Source organism: Megalopta genalis, unplaced genomic scaffold (assembly GCF_051020955.1).
Source record: "Megalopta genalis isolate 19385.01 unplaced genomic scaffold, iyMegGena1_principal scaffold0061, whole genome shotgun sequence".
In the NCBI taxonomy this organism is placed as follows: Eukaryota; Metazoa; Arthropoda; class Insecta; order Hymenoptera; family Halictidae; genus Megalopta; species Megalopta genalis.
This window is the reverse complement of record NW_027476130.1, coordinates 185006-203841: the sequence shown is the minus strand read 5'-3', so window position 1 is coordinate 203841 and position 18836 is coordinate 185006.

Sequence of the window (18836 nt, the reverse complement as noted above, 5' to 3'; positions counted from 1 at the left end):
AGAGACAGTCGATCCGCGTTATGTTAAATATTTCAAGGTTCCCGATTCCACAAAATTATAAAAAGTATACGGCTGTGTAGCAGGGATCAAAACGAGTAATTTCGTGTATAAAGTTTAATTAATATCCCATTAGTTTGCCGGGAAACATCGATTATTCCGATCTAGAAAGAGACAGAGACAGTCGATCCGCGTTATGTTAAATATTTCAAGGTTTCCGATTCCACAAAATTATAAAAAGTATACGGCTGTGTAGCGGGGATCAAAACGAGTAATTTCGTGTATAAAGTTTAATTAATCTCCCATTACTTTGCCGGGAAACATCGATTATTCCGATCTAGAAAGAGACAGAGATAGACGATCCGCGTTATGTTAAATATCTCCAGGTTACCGATTCCACAAAATTATAAAAAGTATACGGCTGTGTAGCGGGGATCAAAACGAGTAATTTCATGTATAAAGTTTAATTAATCTCCCAATAGTTTGCCGGGAAACATCGATAATTCCGATCTAGAAAGAGACAGAGACAGTCGATCCGCGTTATGTTAAATATTTCAAGGTTCCCGATTCCACAAAATTATAAAAAGTATACGGCTGTGTAGCAGGGATCAAAACGAGTAATTTCGTGTATAAAGTTTAATTAATATCCCATTAGTTTGCCGGGAAACATCGATTATTCCGATCTAGAAAGAGACAGAGACAGTCGATCCGCGTTATGTTAAATATTTCAAGGTTTCCGATTCCACAAAATTATAAAAAGTATACGGCTGTGTAGCGGGGATCAAAACGAGTAATTTCGTGTATAAAGTTTAATTAATCTCCCATTACTTTGCCGGGAAACATCGATTATTCCGATCTAGAAAGAGACAGAGATAGACGATCCGCGTTATGTTAAATATCTCCAGGTTACCGATTCCACAAAATTATAAAAAGTATACGGCTGTGTAGCGGGGATCAAAACGAGTAATTTCATGTATAAAGTTTAATTAAACTCCCAATAGTTTGCCGGGAAACATCGATTATTCCGATCTAGAAAGAGACAGAGACAGTCGATCCGCGTTATGTTAAATATTTCAAGGTTTCCGATTCCACAAAATTATAAAAAGTATACGGCTGTGTAGCGGGGATCAAAACGAGTAATTTCGTGTATAAAGTTTAATTAATCTCCCATTACTTTGCCGGGAAACATCGATTATTCCGATCTAGAAAGAGACAGAGATAGACGATCCGCGTTATGTTAAATATCTCCAGGTTACCGATTCCACAAAATTATAAAAAGTATACGGCTGTGTAGCGGGGATCAAAACGAGTAATTTCATGTATAAAGTTTAATTAATCTCCCAATAGTTTGCCGGGAAACATCGATAATTCCGATCTAGAAAGAGACAGAGACAGTCGATCCGCGTTATGTTAAATATTTCAAGGTTCCCGATTCCACAAAATTATAAAAAGTATACGGCTGTGTAGCAGGGATCAAAACGAGTAATTTCGTGTATAAAGTTTAATTAATATCCCATTAGTTTCCGGGAAACATCGATAATTCCGATCTAGAAAGAGACAGAGACAGTCGATCCGCGTTATGTTAAATATTTCAAGGTTTCCGATTCCACAAAATTATAAAAAGTATACGGCTGTGTAGCGGGGATCAAAACGAGTAATTTCGTGTATAAAGTTTAATTAATCTCCCATTACTTTGCCGGGAAACATCGATTATTCCGATCTAGAAAGAGACAGAGATAGACGATCCGCGTTATGTTAAATATCTCCAGGTTACCGATTCCACAAAATTATAAAAAGTATACGGCTGTGTAGCGGGGATCAAAACGAGTAATTTCATGTATAAAGTTTAATTAATCTCCCAATAGTTTGCCGGGAAACATCGATAATTCCGATCTAGAAAGAGACAGAGACAGTCGATCCGCGTTATGTTAAATATTTCAAGGTTCCCGATTCCACAAAATTATAAAAAGTATACGGCTGTGTAGCAGGGATCAAAACGAGTAATTTCGTGTATAAAGTTTAATTAATATCCCATTAGTTTCCGGGAAACATCGATAATTCCGATCTAGAAAGAGACAGAGACAGTCGATCCGCGTTATGTTAAATATCTCAAGGTTACCGATTCCACAAAATTATAAAACGTATACGGCTGTGTAGCGGGGATCAAAACGAGTAATTTCATGTATAAAGTTTAATTAAACTCCCAATAGTTTGCCGGGAAACATCGATTATTCCGATCTAGAAAGAGACAGAGACAGTCGATCCGCGTTATGTTAAATATCTCAAGGTTACCGATTCCACAAAATTATAAAAAGTATACGGCTGTGTAGCGGGGATCAAAACGAGTAATTTCATGTATAAAGTTTAATTAAACTCCCAATAGTTTGCCGGGAAACATCGATTATTCCGATCTAGAAAGAGACAGAGACAGTCGATCCGCGTTATGTTAAATATTTCAAGGTTCCCGATTCCACAAAATTATAAAAAGTATACGGCTGTGTAGCGGGGATCAAAACGAGTAATTTCGTGTATAAAGTTTAATTAATCTCCCATTACTTTGCCGGGAAACATCGATTATTCCGATCTAGAAAGAGACAGAGATAGACGATCCGCGTTATGTTAAATATCTCCAGGTTACCGATTCCACAAAATTATAAAAAGTATACGGCTGTGTAGCGGGGATCAAAACGAGTAATTTCATGTATAAAGTTTAATTAAACTCCCAATAGTTTGCCGGGAAACATCGATTATTCCGATCTAGAAAGAGACAGAGACAGTCGATCCGCGTTATGTTAAATATCTCAAGGTTACCGATTCCACAAAATTATAAAAAGTATACGGCTGTGTAGCGGGGATCAAAACGAGTAATTTCATGTATAAAGTTTAATTAAACTCCCAATAGTTTGCCGGGAAACATCGATTATTCCGATCTAGAAAGAGACAGAGACAGTCGATCCGCGTTATGTTAAATATTTCAAGGTTCCCGATTCCACAAAATTATAAAAAGTATACGGCTGTGTAGCGGGGATCAAAACGAGTAATTTCGTGTATAAAGTTTAATTAATATCCCATTACTTTGCCGGGAAACATCAATACTTCGATCGCGCGAGAGAGACAGAGAAACGAACAGACTTTTTTTCGATTTACGGCTAAAATAAATTTTTCTCATTTTATTCAATAACACATTCTTGCTTAGATAACTTTTTTACATAGGGATTAAGCATTTAGAACGATATAATGTTTAAAATAAGGGCACTTTACTCTTGACATTTTACGGTTTTTTCAATTTTCTGAAAAATCCTATCATTAGATTTTTTTAAAAATACGATATTCTTGCTTAACTAACGTTTCTACATAGGGATTAAGCATTTAGAACGAAATCTAATGTCAGAAAATGGCACTTTACTCTTGACATTTTTCGGTTTTTTCAATTTTCTGGAAAATCCTATCATTAGATTTTTTTAAAAATACGATATTCTTGCTTAACTAACGTTTTTACATAGGGATTAAGCATTTAGAACGAAATCTAATGTAGGAAAATGGTACTTTACTCTTGATCGGTACGTTGGGACTTTGAAAATATTCGGGCGTTCCAATCGCTCGTCTGTTGCATCATAGCGCGTCTCGGCGCAATCGACCGATTCGCTCGACCCATTATTTTCGATTTACGGCTAAAATAAATTTTTCTCATTTTATTCAATAACATATTCTTGCTTAGATAACTTTTTTACATAGGGATTAAGCATTTAGAACGATATAATGTTTAAAATAAGGGCACTTTACTCTTGACATTTTACGGTTTTTTCAATTTTCTGAAAAATCCTATCATTAGATTTTTTTAAAAATACGATAATCTTGCATAACTAACGTTTCTACATAGGGATTAAGCATTTAGAACGAAATCTAATGTCAGAAAATGGCACTTTACTCTTGACATTTTTCGGTTTTTTCAATTTTCTGGAAAATCCTATCATTAGATTTTTTTAAAAATACGATATTCTTGCTTAACTAACGTTTTTACATAGGGATTAAGCATTTAGAACGAAATCTAATGTAGGAAATTGGTACTTTACTCTTGATCGGTACGTTGGGACTTTGAAAATATTCGGCCGTACGCGGCGCGTCTCGGCGCTTCGAACAGCTCCGGTGTCCCCATTATTTTCGATTTACGGCTAAAATAAATTTTTCTAATTTTTTTCAATAACATATTCTTGCTTAAATAACTTTTTTACATAGGGATTAAGCATTTAGAACGATACATTGTTTAAAATAAGGGCACTTTACTCTTGACATTTTACGGTTTTTTCAATTTTATGAAAAATCCTATCATTAGATTTTTTTAAAAATACGATAATCTTGCTTAACTAACGTTTCTACATAGGGATTAAGCATTTAGAACGAAATCTAATGTAGGAAAATGGTACTTTACTCTTGATCGGTACGTTGGGACTTTGAAAATATTCGGGCGTTCCAATCGCTCGTCTGTTGCATCATAGCGCGTCTCGGCGCAATCGACCGATTCGCTCGACCCATTATTTTCGATTTACGGCTAAAATAAATTTTTCTCATTTTATTCAATAACATATTCTTGCTTAGATAACTTTTTTACATAGGGATTAAGCATTTAGAACGATATAATGTTTAAAATAAGGGCACTTTACTCTTGACATTTTACGGTTTTTTCAATTTTATGAAAAATCCTATCATTAGATTTTTTTAAAAATACGATAATCTTGCTTAACTAACGTTTCTACATAGGGATTAAGCATTTAGAACGAAATCTAATGTCAGAAAATGGCACTTTACTCTTGACATTTTTCGGTTTTTTCAATTTTCTGGAAAATCCTATCATTAGATTTTTTTTAAAATACGATATTCTTGCTTAACTAACGTTTTTACATAGGGATTAAGCATTTAGAACGAAATCTAATGTAGGAAAATGGTACTTTACTCTTGACCGGTACGTTGGGACTTTGAAAATATTCGGGCGTTCCAATCGCTCGGCTGTTGCATCATAGCGCGTCTCGGCGCAATCGACCGATTCGCTCGACCCATTATTTTCGATTTACGGCTAAAATAAATTTTTCTCATTTTATTCAATAACATATTCTTGCTTAGATAACTTTTTTACATAGGGATTAAGCATTTAGAACGATATAATGTTTAAAATAAGGGCACTTTACTCTTGACATTTTACGGTTTTTTCAATTTTCTGAAAAATCCTATCATTAGATTTTTTTAAAAATACGATAATCTTGCATAACTAACGTTTCTACATAGGGATTAAGCATTTAGAACGAAATCTAATGTCAGAAAATGGCACTTTACTCTTGACATTTTTCGGTTTTTTCAATTTTCTGGAAAATCCTATCATTAGATTTTTTTTAAAATACGATATTCTTGCTTAACTAACGTTTTTACATAGGGATTAAGCATTTAGAACGAAATCTAATGTAGGAAAATGGTACTTTACTCTTGATCGGTACGTTGGGACTTTGAAAATATTCGGGCGTACGCGGCGCGCTCGGCGCTTCGAACAGCTCCGGTGTCCCCATTATTTTCGATTTACGGCTAAAATAAATTTTTCTCATTTTATTCAATAACATATTCTTGCTTAGATAACTTTTTTACATAGGGATTAAGCATTTAGAACGATATAATGTTTAAAATAAGGGCACTTTACTCTTGACATTTTACGGTTTTTTCAATTTTATGAAAAATCCTATCATTAGATTTTTTTAAAAATACGATATTCTTGCTTAACTAACGTTTCTACATAGGGATTAAGCATTTAGAACGAAATCTAATGTCAGAAAATGGCACTTTACTCTTGACATTTTTCGGTTTTTTCAATTTTCTGGAAAATCCTATCATTAGATTTTTTTAAAAATACGATATTCTTGCTTAACTAACGTTTTTACATAGGGATTAAGCATTTAGAACGAAATCTAATGTAGGAAAATGGTACTTTACTCTTGATCGGTACGTTGGGACTTTGAAAATATTCGGGCGTTCCAATCGCTCGTCTGTTGCATCATAGCGCGTCTCGGCGCAATCGACCGATTCGCTCGACCCATTATTTTCGATTTACGGCTAAAATAAATTTTTCTCATTTTATTCAATAACATATTCTTGCTTAGATAACTTTTTTACATAGGGATTAAGCATTTAGAACGATATAATGTTTAAAATAAGGGCACTTTACTCTTGACATTTTACGGTTTTTTCAATTTTATGAAAAATCCTATCATTAGATTTTTTTAAAAATACGATAATCTTGCTTAACTAACGTTTCTACATAGGGATTAAGCATTTAGAACGAAATCTAATGTCAGAAAATGGCACTTTACTCTTGACATTTTTCGGTTTTTTCAATTTTCTGGAAAATCCTATCATTAGATTTTTTTTAAAATACGATATTCTTGCTTAACTAACGTTTTTACATAGGGATTAAGCATTTAGAACGAAATCTAATGTAGGAAAATGGTACTTTACTCTTGATCGGTACGTTGGGACTTTGAAAATATTCGGGCGTTCCAATCGCTCGTCTGTTGCATCATAGCGCGTCTCGGCGCAATCGACCGATTCGCTCGACCCATTATTTTCGATTTACGGCTAAAATAAATTTTTCTCATTTTATTCAATAACATATTCTTGCTTAGATAACTTTTTTACATAGGGATTAAGCATTTAGAACGATATAATGTTTAAAATAAGGGCACTTTACTCTTGACATTTTACGGTTTTTTCAATTTTCTGAAAAATCCTATCATTAGATTTTTTTAAAAATACGATAATCTTGCATAACTAACGTTTCTACATAGGGATTAAGCATTTAGAACGAAATCTAATGTCAGAAAATGGCACTTTACTCTTGACATTTTTCGGTTTTTTCAATTTTCTGGAAAATCCTATCATTAGATTTTTTTAAAAATACGATATTCTTGCTTAACTAACGTTTTTACATAGGGATTAAGCATTTAGAACGAAATCTAATGTAGGAAAATGGTACTTTACTCTTGATCGGTACGTTGGGACTTTGAAAATATTCGGGCGTACGCGGCGCGCTCGGCGCTTCGAACAGCTCCGGTGTCCCCATTATTTTCGATTTACGGCTAAAATAAATTTTTCTCATTTTATTCAATAACATATTCTTGCTTAGATAACTTTTTTACATAGGGATTAAGCATTTAGAACGATATAATGTTTAAAATAAGGGCACTTTACTCTTGACATTTTACGGTTTTTTCAATTTTATGAAAAATCCTATCATTAGATTTTTTTAAAAATACGATATTCTTGCTTAACTAACGTTTCTACATAGGGATTATGCATTTAGAACGAAATCTAATGTCAGAAAATGGCACTTTACTCTTGACATTTTTCGGTTTTTTCAATTTTCTGGAAAATCCTATCATTAGATTTTTTTAAAAATACGATATTCTTGCTTAACTAACGTTTTTACATAGGGATTAAGCATTTAGAACGAAATCTAATGTAGGAAAATGGTACTTTACTCTTGATCGGTACGTTGGGACTTTGAAAATATTCGGCCGTACGCGGCGCGTCTCGGCGCTTCGAACAGCTCCGGTGTCCCCATTATTTTCGATTTACGGCTAAAATAAATTCTTCTAATTTTTTTCAATTACATATTCTTGCTTAAATAACTTTTTTACATAGGGATTAAGCATTTAGAACGATACATTGTTTAAAATAATGGCACTTTACTCTTGACATTTTACGGTTTTTTCAATTTTCTGAAAAATCCTATCATTAGATTTTTTTAAAAATACGATATTCTTGCTTAACTAACGTTTCTACATAGGGATTAAGCATTTAGAACGAAATCTAATGTCAGAAAATGGCACTTTACTCTTGACATTTTTCGGTTTTTTCAATTTTCTGGAAAATCCTATCATTAGATTTTTTTAAAAATACGATATTCTTGCTTAACTAACGTTTTTACATAGGGATTAAGCATTTAGAACGAAATCTAATGTAGGAAAATGGTACTTTACTCTTGATCGGTACGTTGGGACTTTGAAAATATTCGGGCGTTCCAATCGCTCGTCTGTTGCATCATAGCGCGTCTCGGCGCAATCGACCGATTCGCTCGACCCATTATTTTCGATTTACAGCTAAAATAAATTTTTCTCATTTTATTCAATAACATATTCTTGCTTAGATAACTTTTTTACATAGGGATTAAGCATTTAGAACGATATAATGTTTAAAATAAGGGCACTTTACTCTTGACATTTTACGGTTTTTTCAATTTTATGAAAAATCCTATCATTAGATTTTTTTAAAAATACGATAATCTTGCTTAACTAACGTTTCTACATAGGGATTAAGCATTTAGAACAAAATCTAATGTCAGAAAATGGCACTTTACTCTTGACATTTTTCGGTTTTTTCAATTTTCTGGAAAATCCTATCATTAGATTTTTTTTAAAATACGATATTCTTGCTTAACTAACGTTTTTACATAGGGATTAAGCATTTAGAACGAAATCTAATGTAGGAAAATGGTACTTTACTCTTGATCGGTACGTTGGGACTTTGAAAATATTCGGGCGTTCCAATCGCTCGTCTGTTGCATCATAGCGCGTCTCGGCGCAATCGACCGATTCGCTCGACCCATTATTTTCGATTTACGGCTAAAATAAATTTTTCTCATTTTATTCAATAACATATTCTTGCTTAGATAACTTTTTTACATAGGGATTAAGCATTTAGAACGATATAATGTTTAAAATAAGGGCACTTTACTCTTGACATTTTACGGTTTTTTCAATTTTCTGAAAAATCCTATCATTAGATTTTTTTAAAAATACGATAATCTTGCATAACTAACGTTTCTACATAGGGATTAAGCATTTAGAACGAAATCTAATGTCAGAAAATGGCACTTTACTCTTGACATTTTTCGGTTTTTTCAATTTTCTGGAAAATCCTATCATTAGATTTTTTTAAAAATACGATATTCTTGCTTAACTAACGTTTTTACATAGGGATTAAGCATTTAGAACGAAATCTAATGTAGGAAAATGGTACTTTACTCTTGATCGGTACGTTGGGACTTTGAAAATATTCGGGCGTACGCGGCGCGCTCGGCGCTTCGAACAGCTCCGGTGTCCCCATTATTTTCGATTTACGGCTAAAATAAATTTTTCTCATTTTATTCAATAACATATTCTTGCTTAGATAACTTTTTTACATAGGGATTAAGCATTTAGAACGATATAATGTTTAAAATAAGGGCACTTTACTCTTGACATTTTACGGTTTTTTCAATTTTATGAAAAATCCTATCATTAGATTTTTTTAAAAATACGATATTCTTGCTTAACTGACGTTTCTACATAGGGATTAAGCATTTAGAACGAAATCTAATGTCAGAAAATGGCACTTTACTCTTGACATTTTTCGGTTTTTTCAATTTTCTGGAAAATCCTATCATTAGATTTTTTTAAAAATACGATATTCTTGCTTAACTAACGTTTTTACATAGGGATTAAGCATTTAGAACGAAATCTAATGTAGGAAAATGGTACTTTACTCTTGATCGGTACGTTGGGACTTTGAAAATATTCGGGCGTACGCGGCGCGCTCGGCGCTTCGAACAGCTCCGGTGTCCCCATTATTTTCGATTTACGGCTAAAATAAATTTTTCTCATTTTATTCAATAACATATTCTTGCTTAGATAACTTTTTTACATAGGGATTAAGCATTTAGAACGATATAATGTTTAAAATAAGGGCACTTTACTCTTGACATTTTACGGTTTTTTCAATTTTATGAAAAATCCTATCATTAGATTTTTTTTAAAATACGATATTCTTGCTTAACTAACGTTTTTACATAGGGATTAAGCATTTAGAACGAAATCTAATGTAGGAAAATGGTACTTTACTCTTGACCGGTACGTTGGGACTTTGAAAATATTCGGGCGTTCCAATCGCTCGTCTGTTGCATCATAGCGCGTCTCGGCGCAATCGACCGATTCGCTCGACCCATTATTTTCGATTTACGGCTAAAATAAATTTTTCTCATTTTATTCAATAACATATTCTTGCTTAGATAACTTTTTTACATAGGGATTAAGCATTTAGAACGATATAATGTTTAAAATAAGGGCACTTTACTCTTGACATTTTACGGTTTTTTCAATTTTCTGAAAAATCCTATCATTAGATTTTTTTAAAAATACGATAATCTTGCATAACTAACGTTTCTACATAGGGATTAAGCATTTAGAACGAAATCTAATGTCAGAAAATGGCACTTTACTCTTGACATTTTTCGGTTTTTTCAATTTTCTGGAAAATCCTATCATTAGATTTTTTTTAAAATACGATATTCTTGCTTAACTAACGTTTTTACATAGGGATTAAGCATTTAGAACGAAATCTAATGTAGGAAAATGGTACTTTACTCTTGACCGGTACGTTGGGACTTTGAAAATATTCGGGCGTACGCGGCGCGCTCGGCGCTTCGAACAGCTCCGGTGTCCCCATTATTTTCGATTTACGGCTAAAATAAATTTTTCTCATTTTATTCAATAACATATTCTTGCTTAGATAACTTTTTTACATAGGGATTAAGCATTTAGAACGATATAATGTTTAAAATAAGGGCACTTTACTCTTGACATTTTACGGTTTTTTCAATTTTATGAAAAATCCTATCATTAGATTTTTTTAAAAATACGATATTCTTGCTTAACTAACGTTTCTACATAGGGATTAAGCATTTAGAACGAAATCTAATGTCAGAAAATGGCACTTTACTCTTGACATTTTTCGGTTTTTTCAATTTTCTGGAAAATCCTATCATTAGATTTTTTTAAAAATACGATATTCTTGCTTAACTAACGTTTTTACATAGGGATTAAGCATTTAGAACGAAATCTAATGTAGGAAAATGGTACTTTACTCTTGATCGGTACGTTGGGACTTTGAAAATATTCGGCCGTACGCGGCGCGTCTCGGCGCTTCGAACAGCTCCGGTGTCCCCATTATTTTCGATTTACGGCTAAAATAAATTCTTCTAATTTTTTTCAATTACATATTCTTGCTTAAATAACTTTTTTACATAGGGATTAAGCATTTAGAACGATACATTGTTTAAAATAATGGCACTTTACTCTTGACATTTTACGGTTTTTTCAATTTTCTGAAAAATCCTATCATTAGATTTTTTTAAAAATACGATATTCTTGCTTAACTAACGTTTCTACATAGGGATTAAGCATTTAGAACGAAATCTAATGTCAGAAAATGGCACTTTACTCTTGACATTTTTCGGTTTTTTCAATTTTCTGGAAAATCCTATCATTAGATTTTTTTAAAAATACGATATTCTTGCTTAACTAACGTTTTTACATAGGGATTAAGCATTTAGAACGAAATCTAATGTAGGAAAATGGTACTTTACTCTTGATCGGTACGTTGGGACTTTGAAAATATTCGGGCGTTCCAATCGCTCGTCTGTTGCATCATAGCGCGTCTCGGCGCAATCGACCGATTCGCTCGACCCATTATTTTCGATTTACGGCTAAAATAAATTTTTCTCATTTTATTCAATAACATATTCTTGCTTAGATAACTTTTTTACATAGGGATTAAGCATTTAGAACGATATAATGTTTAAAATAAGGGCACTTTACTCTTGACATTTTACGGTTTTTTCAATTTTATGAAAAATCCTATCATTAGATTTTTTTAAAAATACGATAATCTTGCTTAACTAACGTTTCTACATAGGGATTAAGCATTTAGAACGAAATCTAATGTCAGAAAATGGCACTTTACTCTTGACATTTTTCGGTTTTTTCAATTTTCTGGAAAATCCTATCATTAGATTTTTTTTAAAATACGATATTCTTGCTTAACTAACGTTTTTACATAGGGATTAAGCATTTAGAACGAAATCTAATGTAGGAAAATGGTACTTTACTCTTGATCGGTACGTTGGGACTTTGAAAATATTCGGGCGTTCCAATCGCTCGTCTGTTGCATCATAGCGCGTCTCGGCGCAATCGACCGATTCGCTCGACCCATTATTTTCGATTTACGGCTAAAATAAATTTTTCTCATTTTATTCAATAACATATTCTTGCTTAGATAACTTTTTTACATAGGGATTAAGCATTTAGAACGATATAATGTTTAAAATAAGGGCACTTTACTCTTGACATTTTACGGTTTTTTCAATTTTCTGAAAAATCCTATCATTAGATTTTTTTAAAAATACGATAATCTTGCATAACTAACGTTTCTACATAGGGATTAAGCATTTAGAACGAAATCTAATGTCAGAAAATGGCACTTTACTCTTGATCGGTACGTTGGGACTTTGAAAATATTCGGCCGTACGCGGCGCGTCTCGGCGCTTCGAACAGCTCCGGTGTCCCCATTATTTTCGATTTACGGCTAAAATAAATTTTTCTCATTTTATTCAATAACATATTCTTGCTTAGATAACTTTTTTACATAGGGATTAAGCATTTAGAACGATATAATGTTTAAAATAAGGGCACTTTACTCTTGACATTTTACGGTTTTTTCAATTTTATGAAAAATCCTATCATTAGATTTTTTTAAAAATACGATAATCTTGCTTAACTAACGTTTCTACATAGGGATTAAGCATTTAGAACGAAATCTAATGTCAGAAAATGGCACTTTACTCTTGACATTTTTCGGTTTTTTCAATTTTCTGGAAAATCCTATCATTAGATTTTTTTTAAAATACGATATTCTTGCTTAACTAACGTTTTTACATAGGGATTAAGCATTTAGAACGAAATCTAATGTAGGAAAATGGTACTTTACTCTTGATCGGTACGTTGGGACTTTGAAAATATTCGGGCGTTCCAATCGCTCGTCTGTTGCATCATAGCGCGTCTCGGCGCAATCGACCGATTCGCTCGACCCATTATTTTCGATTTACGGCTAAAATAAATTTTTCTCATTTTATTCAATAACATATTCTTGCTTAGATAACTTTTTTACATAGGGATTAAGCATTTAGAACGATATAATGTTTAAAATAAGGGCACTTTACTCTTGACATTTTACGGTTTTTTCAATTTTCTGAAAAATCCTATCATTAGATTTTTTTAAAAATACGATAATCTTGCATAACTAACGTTTCTACATAGGGATTAAGCATTTAGAACGAAATCTAATGTCAGAAAATGGCACTTTACTCTTGACATTTTTCGGTTTTTTCAATTTTCTGGAAAATCCTATCATTAGATTTTTTTTAAAATACGATATTCTTGCTTAACTAACGTTTTTACATAGGGATTAAGCATTTAGAACGAAATCTAATGTAGGAAAATGGTACTTTACTCTTGATCGGTACGTTGGGACTTTGAAAATATTCGGGCGTACGCGGCGCGCTCGGCGCTTCGAACAGCTCCGGTGTCCCCATTATTTTCGATTTACGGCTAAAATAAATTTTTCTCATTTTATTCAATAACATATTCTTGCTTAGATAACTTTTTTACATAGGGATTAAGCATTTAGAACGATATAATGTTTAAAATAAGGGCACTTTACTCTTGACATTTTACGGTTTTTTCAATTTTATGAAAAATCCTATCATTAGATTTTTTTAAAAATACGATATTCTTGCTTAACTAACGTTTCTACATAGGGATTAAGCATTTAGAACGAAATCTAATGTCAGAAAATGGCACTTTACTCTTGACATTTTTCGGTTTTTTCAATTTTCTGGAAAATCCTATCATTAGATTTTTTTAAAAATACGATATTCTTGCTTAACTAACGTTTTTACATAGGGATTAAGCATTTAGAACGAAATCTAATGTAGGAAAATGGTACTTTACTCTTGATCGGTACGTTGGGACTTTGAAAATATTCGGCCGTACGCGGCGCGTCTCGGCGCTTCGAACAGCTCCGGTGTCCCCATTATTTTCGATTTACGGCTAAAATAAATTCTTCTAATTTTTTTCAATTACATATTCTTGCTTAAATAACTTTTTTACATAGGGATTAAGCATTTAGAACGATACATTGTTTAAAATAATGGCACTTTACTCTTGACATTTTACGGTTTTTTCAATTTTCTGAAAAATCCTATCATTAGATTTTTTTAAAAATACGATATTCTTGCTTAACTAACGTTTCTACATAGGGATTAAGCATTTAGAACGAAATCTAATGTCAGAAAATGGCACTTTACTCTTGACATTTTTCGGTTTTTTCAATTTTCTGGAAAATCCTATCATTAGATTTTTTTTAAAATACGATATTCTTGCTTAACTAACGTTTTTACATAGGGATTAAGCATTTAGAACGAAATCTAATGTAGGAAAATGGTACTTTACTCTTGATCGGTACGTTGGGACTTTGAAAATATTCGGGCGTTCCAATCGCTCGTCTGTTGCATCATAGCGCGTCTCGGCGCAATCGACCGATTCGCTCGACCCATTATTTTCGATTTACGGCTAAAATAAATTTTTCTCATTTTATTCAATAACATATTCTTGCTTAGATAACTTTTTTACATAGGGATTAAGCATTTAGAACGATATAATGTTTAAAATAAGGGCACTTTACTCTTGACATTTTACGGTTTTTTCAATTTTCTGAAAAATCCTATCATTAGATTTTTTTAAAAATACGATAATCTTGCTTAACTAACGTTTCTACATAGGGATTAAGCATTTAGAACGAAATCTAATGTCAGAAAATGGCACTTTACTCTTGACATTTTTCGGTTTTTTCAATTTTCTGGAAAATCCTATCATTAGATTTTTTTTAAAATACGATATTCTTGCTTAACTAACGTTTTTACATAGGGATTAAGCATTTAGAACGAAATCTAATGTAGGAAAATGGTACTTTACTCTTGATCGGTACGTTGGGACTTTGAAAATATTCGGGCGTTCCAATCGCTCGTCTGTTGCATCATAGCGCGTCTCGGCGCAATCGACCGATTCGCTCGACCCATTATTTTCGATTTACGGCTAAAATAAATTTTTCTCATTTTATTCAATAACATATTCTTGCTTAGATAACTTTTTTACATAGGGATTAAGCATTTAGAACGATATAATGTTTAAAATAAGGGCACTTTACTCTTGACATTTTACGGTTTTTTCAATTTTATGAAAAATCCTATCATTAGATTTTTTTAAAAATACGATAATCTTGCATAACTAACGTTTCTACATAGGGATTAAGCATTTAGAACGAAATCTAATGTCAGAAAATGGCACTTTACTCTTGACATTTTTCGGTTTTTTCAATTTTCTGGAAAATCCTATCATTAGATTTTTTTAAAAATACGATATTCTTGCTTAACTAACGTTTTTACATAGGGATTAAGCATTTAGAACGAAATCTAATGTAGGAAATTGGTACTTTACTCTTGATCGGTACGTTGGGACTTTGAAAATATTCGGCCGTACGCGGCGCGTCTCGGCGCTTCGAACAGCTCCGGTGTCCCCATTATTTTCGATTTACGGCTAAAATAAATTTTTCTAATTTTTTTCAATAACATATTCTTGCTTAAATAACTTTTTTACATAGGGATTAAGCATTTAGAACGATACATTGTTTAAAATAAGGGCACTTTACTCTTGACATTTTACGGTTTTTTCAATTTTATGAAAAATCCTATCATTAGATTTTTTTAAAAATACGATAATCTTGCTTAACTAACGTTTCTACATAGGGATTAAGCATTTAGAACGAAATCTAATGTAGGAAAATGGTACTTTACTCTTGACATTTTTCGGTTTTTTCAATTTTCTGGAAAATCCTATCATTAGATTTTTTTAAAAATACGATATTCTTGCTTAACTAACGTTTTTACATAGGGATTAAGCATTTAGAACGAAATCTAATGTAGGAAAATGGTACTTTACTCTTGATCGGTACGTTGGGACTTTGAAAATATTCGGGCGTTCCAATCGCTCGTCTGTTGCATCATAGCGCGTCTCGGCGCAATCGACCGATTCGCTCGACCCATTATTTTCGATTTACGGCTAAAATAAATTTTTCTCATTTTATTCAATAACATATTCTTGCTTAGATAACTTTTTTACATAGGGATTAAGCATTTAGAACGATATAATGTTTAAAATAAGGGCACTTTACTCTTGACATTTTACGGTTTTTTCAATTTTATGAAAAATCCTATCATTAGATTTTTTTAAAAATACGATAATCTTGCTTAACTAACGTTTCTACATAGGGATTAAGCATTTAGAACGAAATCTAATGTCAGAAAATGGCACTTTACTCTTGACATTTTTCGGTTTTTTCAATTTTCTGGAAAATCCTATCATTAGATTTTTTTTAAAATACGATATTCTTGCTTAACTAACGTTTTTACATAGGGATTAAGCATTTAGAACGAAATCTAATGTAGGAAAATGGTACTTTACTCTTGATCGGTACGTTGGGACTTTGAAAATATTCGGGCGTTCCAATCGCTCGTCTGTTGCATCATAGCGCGTCTCGGCGCAATCGACCGATTCGCTCGACCCATTATTTTCGATTTACGGCTAAAATAAATTTTTCTCATTTTATTCAATAACATATTCTTGCTTAGATAACTTTTTTACATAGGGATTAAGCATTTAGAACGATATAATGTTTAAAATAAGGGCACTTTACTCTTGACATTTTACGGTTTTTTCAATTTTCTGAAAAATCCTATCATTAGATTTTTTTAAAAATACGATAATCTTGCATAACTAACGTTTCTACATAGGGATTAAGCATTTAGAACGAAATCTAATGTCAGAAAATGGCACTTTACTCTTGACATTTTTCGGTTTTTTCAATTTTCTGGAAAATCCTATCATTAGATTTTTTTAAAAATACGATATTCTTGCTTAACTAACGTTTCTACATAGGGATTAAGCATTTAGAACGAAATCTAATGTCAGAAAATGGCACTTTACTCTTGACATTTTTCGGTTTTTTCAATTTTCTGGAAAATCCTATCATTAGATTTTTTTTAAAATACGATATTCTTGCTTAACTAACGTTTTTACATAGGGATTAAGCATTTAGAACGAAATCTAATGTAGGAAAATGGTACTTTACTCTTGACCGGTACGTTGGGACTTTGAAAATATTCGGGCGTTCCAATCGCTCGTCTGTTGCATCATAGCGCGTCTCGGCGCAATCGACCGATTCGCTCGACCCATTATTTTCGATTTACGGCTAAAATAAATTTTTCTCATTTTATTCAATAACATATTCTTGCTTAGATAACTTTTTTACATAGGGATTAAGCATTTAGAACGATATAATGTTTAAAATAAGGGCACTTTACTCTTGACATTTTACGGTTTTTTCAATTTTCTGAAAAATCCTATCATTAGATTTTTTTAAAAATACGATAATCTTGCATAACTAACGTTTCTACATAGGGATTAAGCATTTAGAACGAAATCTAATGTCAGAAAATGGCACTTTACTCTTGACATTTTTCGGTTTTTTCAATTTTCTGGAAAATCCTATCATTAGATTTTTTTTAAAATACGATATTCTTGCTTAACTTTTTTTTTTTTTTTTTTTTTTTTTTTTTTTTTTTTTTTTTTTTTTTTTTAACGTGGGGGAAATCTGCAGGTCAGACACCCCCGCTCCGCCCAAAGGGCGGAGGGGGGGTAGTGCGGGGTTCGACCCGCTAAAACCCCCACGGCGGCCTAGGGCGCTGGCGATTAACGGGGGAGCCACGGGAACTCTTCAAGAACACGACCGCAGCTCCCCCTCGCCTGGCCGGCCACCAGGATGGAGCGGTGGCCGGCCGCGTCCCGGGGGGAGATTAATCCTCCCCCCCATGAATCATCTTGATTCGGCGGTGCGGGGGACCGCACCCCACACCGCCTCTTCACGACGGCCGCACCAGCGGCCGTCGGGGGCGACGGTTTTGTCGCCCCCACTTTAAAATAGGGCATCCTCGGTTGGCGGGCGGCGGGCAATTAAACCGGCATGGTCCGGTACACCCGCCGCCCGCCTAGTATCAGCTACTCGGGGGGGGCTCTAGGCGTGGGCGCACACGCCGCACCCCCCGCTCACGGCGACCCCGCTCGGCAGCCTCCTTCTGCAACATTACCTGTTCGCAGAAGGCTATGGCTGCCGCCCATTTTGTCGGGCTCTCCAGCATGGCCCCAACTAAGCTGGAGAGAGCGAGGTCGCCACCAACTTCCCTAGTTAGGACTCGGCGCAGCACTGAAAAGGCGGGGCACACCTCCAGTGTATGCTGCGCCGAGTCCTCCTCCGCGCCACAGTGGTGGCACACCGTCGTCGCTTCCCGACCGATGCGACACAGGTAGACACCGAAGCAGCCATGCCCGGTGAATACCTGCGTCGCACGGTAGGAGAGCCTGCCAAACCGCCTCTCTCGCCACGTGGTGAAGTGCGGCAGGAGAGCCCCGGGGACGCGCTCGGCGGCATGGGAACAAAGCTCCGCATGCCACCTGGCGAGCGCTAGTCCCCGGGCCTGGAGCCCGAAGCCCTCGACCGCCTCTTGCTCCGGCGGGTCCCCCCGAGCCCGGCCAGCGATGCATATGCGCCTATAGACATAGGCGCGCATCGCCGCCTGCAGCTCGAAGGGAATTTCTCCCGCCAGAGCAAGCGCCGCCACGGTAGACGTGGTGCGGTACCCCCGTATGAGGCGAAGGGCCATTTGCCTCTGAAGCCGGCGCAACAACAATGTGCTGCGCCGGCTTGCCCTCACGGACGGCGCCCAAATCGGGGCGCCGTATAATACCATTGACCGCACCACGCCTAGGTATAGGCGGCGCACCATATCGCCCGGTCCCCCGATATTGGGCAACAGG